Source organism: Schistocerca gregaria, chromosome 6 (genome assembly GCF_023897955.1).
Source record: "Schistocerca gregaria isolate iqSchGreg1 chromosome 6, iqSchGreg1.2, whole genome shotgun sequence".
NCBI classification, from domain to species: Eukaryota; Metazoa; Arthropoda; class Insecta; order Orthoptera; family Acrididae; genus Schistocerca; species Schistocerca gregaria.
The window spans coordinates 269,581,917-269,592,111 of record NC_064925.1 but is presented as its reverse complement, the minus strand read 5'-3'; positions in this window follow the sequence as shown (position 1 = coordinate 269,592,111).

Genomic DNA, 10,195 nt, shown 5'->3' with positions numbered 1-10,195 from the left:
CTGTCCTCTTTATCGCATGTGCAGATATGGAGGGAGGCCTTACTACACCCGCTCTGGCCCTTGTCTGCTGTCAGCTGCCACATCGCCAGCCGTCATGTGTATTACGATACAAGCAGGTTCAGAGAGGGCCACAAGACCAGATGTCGACCTTTTCCCTGAAAAAATGGTCAGGTGAAGACAATTCTTTCATATAGATACCTGAGAAATTCCTGTGAAACACATTCTCTCCCCCTCTCAAATGGCCACTTCCTGTACCGAAGGGTCTCATGTGCCGAAGGGCCGCAATCAGAAAGAACTGCAGACTAAGCAGAATTTACTTGGGGAAACCCTCAAACTTTCACATCAGGGTACCGGCGAATGTGAAAGCTCTTTCCTAGGTATGTACCTGAGTGGGAATCAATCCAGAAATAGTGCTGAAATCAATAAATTGAATGACTAATTAATTAATCGATCCCCTTTGTGGGCGACCAGTCTTTCCTTGTATCCTATTGATAGATACTAGGAGTGGGATTCGATCCTGTAACCACCCGGTTTCCAAATCCTTCTGGATATTTTTGCTGTTGCATCCTGTTAGTAGATACTGCCACAGTTAGGTAATTTGGTAGGAAGTCCTTTATATTGGCGATGCTGAGATTTTCGAATTTCTGCTCAATTGAATCCTGTGTTCTTAAGCAATATGGAAAGGGGTTGGATTGATGTGTGTCCTGGCAGTGACACTCCTGGATGCAATAAATTGATCTATCAGCTGTTTGTAAAGCACTATATGATCCATAAAATTGTTCTTTCAGTTACATTCAGAAGGAGTAGGAAGGACCTACTGTGTGATAGGATAGAGACAACAACACCACTGAAAGACAGAGTCCACTGTGATGTATTGATAAGCACTAAACATAACACACTTCAACCATCATCCAATCCGAAGTAGTAGCTGTCGTGGCTAGATGTCTGTGATCACTGAAACACTCACGCATACCATGCACTCACCTCTCAAAGTCCACACGTGGCGTGGTTATCTCTGCTTACAACAGTTGTGCCAACGATCAGAATCCAGAGGAAACTGCCGCTGTGACCGCAGCTGCAGCCATTAATGCGTGTGCCAGCCGGAGTGCACTTTCCCAGCTGTGGAAGGTACTTGGGTATGATTGGAGTGGTATGAGTTCAGCCATTATCTGTACATTCAGCGCCAACACTTGATAGTGATCAATAATGAATCGCTCAATTATCCACAAAGAATACATGAAATGGCAGAGACAGCTCATTGCTTACTGGGTATTAGTTCACCATTCAGCTGTCCAGAGAACACCGTCACCATGACTTGTCGCAATGGCTACAGGCAAGTACCAACTAGCTGGTTGACAAGAACTTTTGTTTGTACCTGCCACTCGTGACACACCTACGCTGGAAATGTCAATTACTTATGAACACCAGCTAGCTCAACCACTCATCCAGTACACCAAACGGTGTCGTCCTAGGAGACCAGCCACATATTTATTACTGTCAATTGAAATTAAATGTTACGATTGCAGTCCCAGTCTGATGACATTAGACAACGAGTGAAGGATCGGAAATACCTCCTCTTGATGGCTGTGGCTCTGGAAATATCAATATCTATATCCTTCTTATGACACGACATGATTTGCCATATAAAATCTTATGGCTATCAGTGTGCTGAAATCGCAGTGTTCCACAAAAAATCAACATCTCCCACATGACCAGACATAGTTATTTCCTTTGCACGTGACAGAACACGGACCACAATAGCATTACACCTGAACACATACTTTATAAGCCTGCTTATTACAGCAAATCTATCATGCATTCTCTACTGAGTATAATAAGTTGTTACCGAATGAACGCTGGTGGCACCAAACAATGTTGAGCGATAAACCGAAACACTTTATAAAGTGCACCTGCCTCATTTGTTTTCTCTTGTGAGTAGTTACAGGCTTAATCCTTTTATAAACGATCAACTACTACAGCCATGACATTACTTTCACCCTGCCAGAAAAGAGGCGTTGGTTCTACAGGCACTCACAAGTACCACTAACAATGTCCATGTTAAAAACTACGAATGCTTAATAAACTGAGGTTTGGTATTGCTTCCAAATGCTTGTGTGCTCTTCCACACAAACAACATGACTTTGAATATAGACTGTGATCGTATAGGTGTGTATTAATAGACTGAAAGTGTGGGTGCACATCACCAGCAATGTAAGCTTGTAACCGAATGTAGAAAGTGATTTGGCTAAGGAACGTGGTATTAACGAGATATTTGAAACTCACTCATGATGCTGCTAGATATTTCCAATGCTAAAAATCTGTGCCTTTAATGCATTCTATCTTTATATCACGTAAACCGTGTAACAGAGGTTCTGTGTTATGTATGTTGGGCTATAGACGAGGACGAATGGTATACCAACAGTTGTCAGTCCCACCTGTGGATGAATGGAATGATTTCCATTCATGTAGACAATCATGTAAATACTCTCATCCCTCCACATTTTTGTCGTATTTTCATCCACTTCACATACTTTCCACCAATTTTAGTAATTTTACCAGGTTTTCTGTAATTTGTAAGCATTTTGCTCAATTACTTGAGGTACAAACCATTACTCTCGACGAGTTGTTATGTCAACAAAATGTCTTACCGCATCACGCATCGATCTCATGATGCTATCACCCAATGATTATGCAGCTTGGTTCTGAATTTGTGCATCGTCGCTAAACCACTCTCTCGAGTACTTTGCGAATGTCATATATATGTGGACATAGCGCAAATCCTGTTACATAGCCTACATTAGATGACACAAATACTGTCTATTGGTGTAGAAATAGCTCAATACGGTTCAAATGGCTCTAGGCACTATGGGACCTAACATCTGAGCTAATCAGTCCCTTAGAACTACTTGAACCTAACTAACCCAAGGATATCATATACATCCATGCCTGAGGCAGGATTCGAGCCTGAGATTGCAGCAGCAGTGTGGCTCTGGACTGAAGCGCCTAGAACCGCTCGGTCACAACGTCTGGCTAGAAATAGCTATCAGCAGATAGAAGGTGTAAGAGCTACATTCCTTAACCGAAACACTTTATAAATTCGGTAAGATTTTATTACGATTTGCCATCTCCACCTATATGTGATGAGTCACAAAGTATTCGTCATTTGTGGGTTAAGTCAGGGATTAAAAGCTCCAGCACTCATCCCTCTATTTCGAAATGAGCTACTCCTCTGTTAAACGAGTAGGCTAGGACCCTGAGCAAAACTCTATGTGATACATCTCCATGCACCTCATAACTCTTTCTGTGTCTGTAACCAACCCTCCCTACAGCACTGTCTCTGATTTAATTTGAAACGAGGAGGGTACTATACCCACCACATTCGACGTCCTGTGACGGAACAAAACGAACTGAGTGCTATGCGATCAATAAACGTCAATATTTTGCCTTCACAAAGAGTATAACACCCGTACAAAATTTGTAGTGATTGGCGTTAGTGATATAGAACAGTTTTCTCATTCCAGTAACGTAACTTCCGTTCTGCAAAGACTGTAGCGTACCAATCTCACTCATGTCACTTGTCCAATTACACACTATTTCTCTAGCACTCCTTATTGGTGTATAGTAGATAGAAGCCCAGTACAATTGAGAGTGTTGTGGTGATATGACAGACGATTAAGAAGAAGAAGAAGAAGATGATGATGTTGTTGATGATGATGAATATGATGATGATGATGGTAATGAATTAACTTTTGAAATGTGCACGATGGAGCTCCAGATGGAAGGAGTTTGAAACATTTTAGATTTATCACTTGTACTAACAATTCATTGAAACTGTTGTAGTGTCTGGATTCCATATCGAAAGGGTGGTGGGAAAAGAGAAATGATCTTTGCATATAAACACAAACACTTCGCAGCAGTGTTTGAGATGTGAAATGACATACCACGCTGCACAAACTCTGTGAAGAGAACACATTCTTTTCCATGCAGACAATAATTCTTAAGCAGATGTATACAAAGGGATTGCTGTACCTTACAAACCTCCGTTACTAACTTAGAATCACTGTAGTTATGGAACTAAAGACTCGTTTTATATGTGCCAGAGAAATGGAGTGCTTCACGTACATTTTCCGTCATCTAGAGAAGAATGCTAATATACGTTTTCCAATGATAGACATGATCCATCACACTTGTATTGGTAGCCCTCTGCTGACTGTTGTATGGGGAGGTTCACTGTTTAGTGCTTCCCAAAACATCATAGTGGTCTGTGTCTTGTAGTGGTATTTGTTGTTGTCTCTGCCAGAAGGGTTTGGAAACTGAGTCTTTTAAGGATTGAAATATACCAATCCTAGTATTCACCAATAGAATGAAAGAAGGGACTCGTCACATACAATGGGTGTCGATTTCATTAAATAGTCATTCGGCACTTCAGCAGTATATCTGGATCGATTCTCAGTCAGCCATTTACCTTGGATGGAGCTATCACTTACGCCAGTATCCCACAGGGGAACGTTTGGGTGTTTCCCGACTAAATGCTACTTTGTTTGCAGTTTGTTTTGACTGCAACCAATGGCGCATGTGGGCCCATCAGTGGCACATGACAGGAAGTGTCCACTCGACAGAGGGAGCACATGTATTTCAACAGGAATTTCTCAGGTATCGATATCAAAGTGTTGCCACCACCTCTTGTTTTGTTCAGGGGTTAGCACTTCTTCTGGTCTCTCCATCTCTCTCCTGACCTGTGTGCATGGTAATACTTGAGGCAGCTGGCAGTGTGACTGCTGACTGTGGTCGCAGGCCCAAGTAGATGTGGTGTGGCCTGTCACCCAACCTGCATGCATGGGAATTTTTAACAGTGTAATCACGTGTGACAAGTTATGTCAACGAGTATTTCGTGACAGTATTCTCTGTAGGATTGGAAAAAAACGATTGATTTATTTGGTTCTGTCTGATATATTTTAAAAGACCTGCATCTTCCAATAGAGTAGTGATTGATGAGCTTTTCTTACCAAATAAAAAAAGGAATTCAACCCAGTGAATTGAATTTTATAATTAAGCTATATAAACCATGATATGTAATTGTCATTCATAGGAATTTCCTGTCTTGATATAGTTTGTCTACAACACACACTCAGTCCTGCTCCTGCCAGTTTCCCAATGAGGGAGGAGAGGCGGTGGGCTGGGTATTTCTCAGAACTAGAGGGGTTAGTTAATTGATCGATTTAATTAATTAGTCAATTAATTTTACAGTAGAAGTATGCCTGTCTCAGCAATGGAGTTTCCCAGAGAGGCAAGGAAGGAGGAGGGGAAGGGTGGTTGGTGGTTTCTCAGAAGGTCACCCCCATACCCAGGGGTCATAATTCAATGGCCAGCGGTCATAAAACTCTTAGCCAAACAATATGTTAATAAGAACTATTGCAGCCCACTCTAACAAACTGTGCTCATAGCCCGTTTGTCCCACTACTCACATGTCACTGTGTGAAGACCTTCATGGCGCCAATTCCCTTAACTGAGTAATGTTTTGTGAATAGGTATTTCAAATAATGCAAACGACCCCCACATTCTTTGAAGAGGTACTATTTTTAGATGAGTCTCCACTCACTGATCATGGTAGCAATAACCAGCATAATATTCATTAACGGAATGTAGACAATCTCGACTGTTTATGGAAAGCTGACCATAAGTGTCCTTGGTCTGTTAACATATGGTGTGGTATCATGGGGAACAAACTCATTGGTCCATAATTTATCGATGACCCATTAAATGGACGAAAATATCGAAAGTTTTTGGTACAGGAACCATTGGTACTAATGCAGGATATTGCCCCTGAAGTTCGACAACATAATATGTGGTTTCAGCACGACGGTTGCCCAGCGCATAATGTAACTGAAGCATGGGATGTAAGTAGATTTTTAGCCTGGAATCATAATCTACAATAAAAAACGGGGGTTCCCAGTGAAAATTTCAAAGATGACCTCTGCCACTGATGCATAGGGTGCTGTAGCCTTTCGAGGGTGGTGTGGTTGAATGACCCCTCCAACGTAAACAAATTGGAATTATAAATTTTTCTGATCCAATGTGTAGTTTTCGAGATGTTTCAGTATATTAAGTTGAAATGAACACCATGTATAGCACGACATCGCATTTAGACAAAGATACACTGTGAATGCAACAGATGTTTATGTGTAAGCGAAACAGTATATAATCTATTTTATTAATGTACTAAACCTACCGAAGATAGTATATAACTTACCTTCCTTTGTTCATGCCACTTGGTCATTATTTATTAAAATATGTTATTTAAAAAGGATTCTGAGGTAGCTAAGAATTTATTGTTTCCCAATCACAGGTATTAATCAGATATACCTTTCGTCATGAGAAATAGAGTAAGTAAAACTGTTATAGTACGCAACGTATTTGTATGTCTGATGCTGCAGTTAACTGAGATATTCATTGTGCATTATTTTCTTTTAGAGAATTTTGCCATTAATCTTCATGATTTGTTTCGAAGGTGTACGTAGTATTATTGTGGCTAACAATTAAATTGATAGGCCTCATTGTTATATAAACTCATGCTCATAAAATAAGTATAACTGCAGAATTTGGTGCAACACAACCTGGCATTAAACAAAACTGGCGCTAATAGCATAGGCACACAGCGCACAAACATGACACAGATCTGTAAGTCCACAGTGTTGGTGATAAGTTGAGAAAACCATCCCGAAACAAATGTGCTACAAATCGCCACTGTTTCCTGCGCATATCCCCCGACATCAATATGGGATATGACCATCATGCACACGTACACAGGCCGCACAACGGGTTGGCATGCTCTTGATCAGGTGGTCGAGCAGATCTACATCTACATCTACATCTACAGGACTACTCTACAATTCAATTTAAGTGCTTGGCAGAGGGTTTATCGAACCACAATCATACTATCTCTCTACCATTCCACTCCCTAACAGCGCGCGGGAAAAACGAACACCTAAACCTTTCTATTCGAGCTCTGATTTCTCGTATTTTATTTTAATGATCATTCCTACCTATGTAGGTTGGGCTCAACAAAATATTTTCGCATTCGGAAGAGAAAGTTGGTGACTGAAATTTCGTAAAAAGATCTTGCCGCGACGAAAAACGTCTTTGCTTTAATGACTTCCATCCCAATTCGCGTATCATATCTGCCACACTCTCTCCCCTATTACTTGATAATACAAAACGAGCTGCCATTTTTTGCACCCTTTCGATGTCCTCCGTCAATCCCACCTGGTAAGGATCCCACACCGAGCAGCAATATTCTAATAGAGGACGAACGACTGTAGTGTAAGCTGTCTCTTTAGTGGACTTGTTGTATCTTCTAAGTGTCTTGCCAATGAAACGCAACCTTTGGCTCGTCTTCCCCTCAATATTATCTATGTGGTCTTTCCAACTGAAGTTGTTCGTAATTTTAACACACAGGTACTTAGTTGAATTGACAGCCTTGAGAATTGTACTATTTATCGAGTAATCGAATTCCAACGGATTTCTTTTGGAACTCATGTGGATCACCTCACACTTTTCGTTATTTAGCGTCAACTGCCACCTGCCACACCATACAGCAATCTTTTCTAAATCGCTTTTCTACTGATACTGCTCTTCGGATGACATTACAAGACGGTAAATTACAGCATCATCTGCGAACAGCCTAAGAGAACTGCTCAGATTGTCACCCATGTCATTTATATAGATCAGGAACAGCAGAGCTCCCAGGACGCTTCCCAGGGGAACACCTGATATCACTTCAGTTTTACTCGATGATTTGCCAGCTATTACTACGAACTGCGACCTTCCCCACAGGAAATCACGAATCCATTCGCACAACTGAGACGATACCCCATAGACCCGCAGCTTGATTAGAAGTCGCTTGTGAGGAACGGTGTTAAAAGCTTTCCGGAAATCTAGAAATACGGAATCAACTTGAGATCCCCTGTCGATAGCGGCCATTACTTCGTGTGAATAAAGAGCTAGCTGCGTTGCAGAAGAGTGATGTTTTCTGAAACCATGCTGATTACGTATCAATAGATCGTTTCCTTCGAGGTGATTCATAATGTTTGAATACAGTATATGCTCCAAAACCCTACTGCAAACCGACGTCAATGATATAGGTCTGTAGTTCGATGGATTACTCCTACTACCCTTCTTAAACACTGGTGCGACCTGCGCAATTTTCCAATCTGTAGGTACAGATCTGTCGGTGAGCGAGCGGTTGTATATGAGTACTAAGTAGGGAGCTATTGTATCAGCGTAATCTGAAAGGAACCTAATCGGTATACAACCTGGACCTGAAGACTTGCCTGTATCAAGCGATTTGAGTTGCTTCGCAACCCCTAAGGTATCTTCTTCTAAGAAACTCATGCTAGCAGCTGTTGGTGTTTCAAATTCTGGAATATTCTATTCGTCTTCCCTGGTGAAGGAATTTCGGAAAACTGCGTTCAATAACTCCGCTTTAGCGGCACAGTCATCGGTAACAGTACCATCGGCACTGCGCAGCGAAGGTATTTACTGCGTCTTACCGCTTGTGTACTTTACATACGACCGGAATTTCTTCGGATTTTCTACCAAATTTCGAGACAATGTTTCGTTGTGGAACCTATTAAAGGCATCTCGCATTGAAGTCCGTGCCAAATTTCGCGCGTCTGTAAATTTTAGCCAATCATCGGGATTTCGCGTTCTTCTGAACTTCGCATGCTTTTTCCGTTGCCTCTGCAACAGGGTTCGGATCTGTTTTGTGTACCAAGGGGGTCCATTCCATCTCTTACCAATTTATGAGGTATGAATCTCTCAATTGCTGTTGCTACTATATCTTTGAATTTGAGCCACATCTCGTCTACATTTGCATAGTCAGTTCGGAAGGAAAGGAGATTGTCTCTTAGGAAGGCTTCTAGTGACACTTTATCCCCTTTTTTAAATAAAATTTTTTTGCGTTTGTTTCTGGTGGATTTGGAAGAAACGGTATTGAGCCTAGCTACAGCGATCATGTGATCACTAATCCCTGTATCAGTCATGATGCTCTCTATCAGCTCTGGATTGTTTGTGGCTAAGAGTTCAAGTATATTTTCGCAACCATTTACAATTCGCGTGGGTTCGTGGACTAACTGCTCGAAATAATTTTCGGAGAAAGCATTTAGGACAATCTCGGAAGATGTTTTCTGCCTACCACCGATTATGAACAAGTATTTTTGCCAACATATCGAGGGAAGGTTGAAGTCCCCACCAACTATAACCGTATGAGTGGGTATTTATTTGTTACGAGACTCAAATTTTCTCTGAACTATTCCGCAACTATATCATCGGAGTCTGGGGGTCGGTAGAAGGAGAAAATTATTAACTTAGTTCGGCTGTTAAGTATAACCTCCACCCATACCAATTCGCACGGAGTGTCTACTTCTACTTCACTACAAGATAAACCACTACTGACAGACACAAACACTCCACCACCAATTCTGCTAAATCTATCTTTCCTGAACACCGTCTAAGACTTCGTAAAAATGTCTGCAGAACTTATTTCAGGCTTTAGCCAGCTTTCTGTACCCATAACGACGTGTGCTTTCTATTAACGCTTGAAGCTCAGGGACTTTCCCAGCACAACTACAACAATTTACAAGTACAATTCCGACTGTTCCTTGATCCAAGCACGTCCTGTATTTACCAAGCACCCTTTGAGATTGCAGCCCACCCTGTACTTTCCCGAGGCCTTCGAACCTAAAAAACCGCCCAGTCCACGCCACACAGCCTCAGCTATTCGTGTATCCGCCAGCTGAGTGTAGTGAACTCCTGATCTATTCAGCGGAACCCGAAACCTCACCACCCTATGGCGCAAGTCAAGAAATCTGCAGCCAACACGGTCGCAAAACCATCTGAGCCTCTGATTCAGACCCTCCACCCGGCTCTGCACCAAAGGTTCGCAGTCGGTTCTGTCGACGATGCTGCAGATGGTGAGCTCTGCCTTCATCTTGTAAGCAAGACCGGCAGCCTTCACCAAATCAGATAGCCGCTGGAATCCAGACAGAATTTCCTCAGATCGAAAGCGACACACGTCATTAGTGCCGACATGTGTCACCACCTGAAGCTGGCTGCACCCTGTGCTCTTCATGGCGTCCGGAAGGACCCTTTCCACATCAGAAATGACTCCTCCCGGAATGCACACAGAGTGCAAACT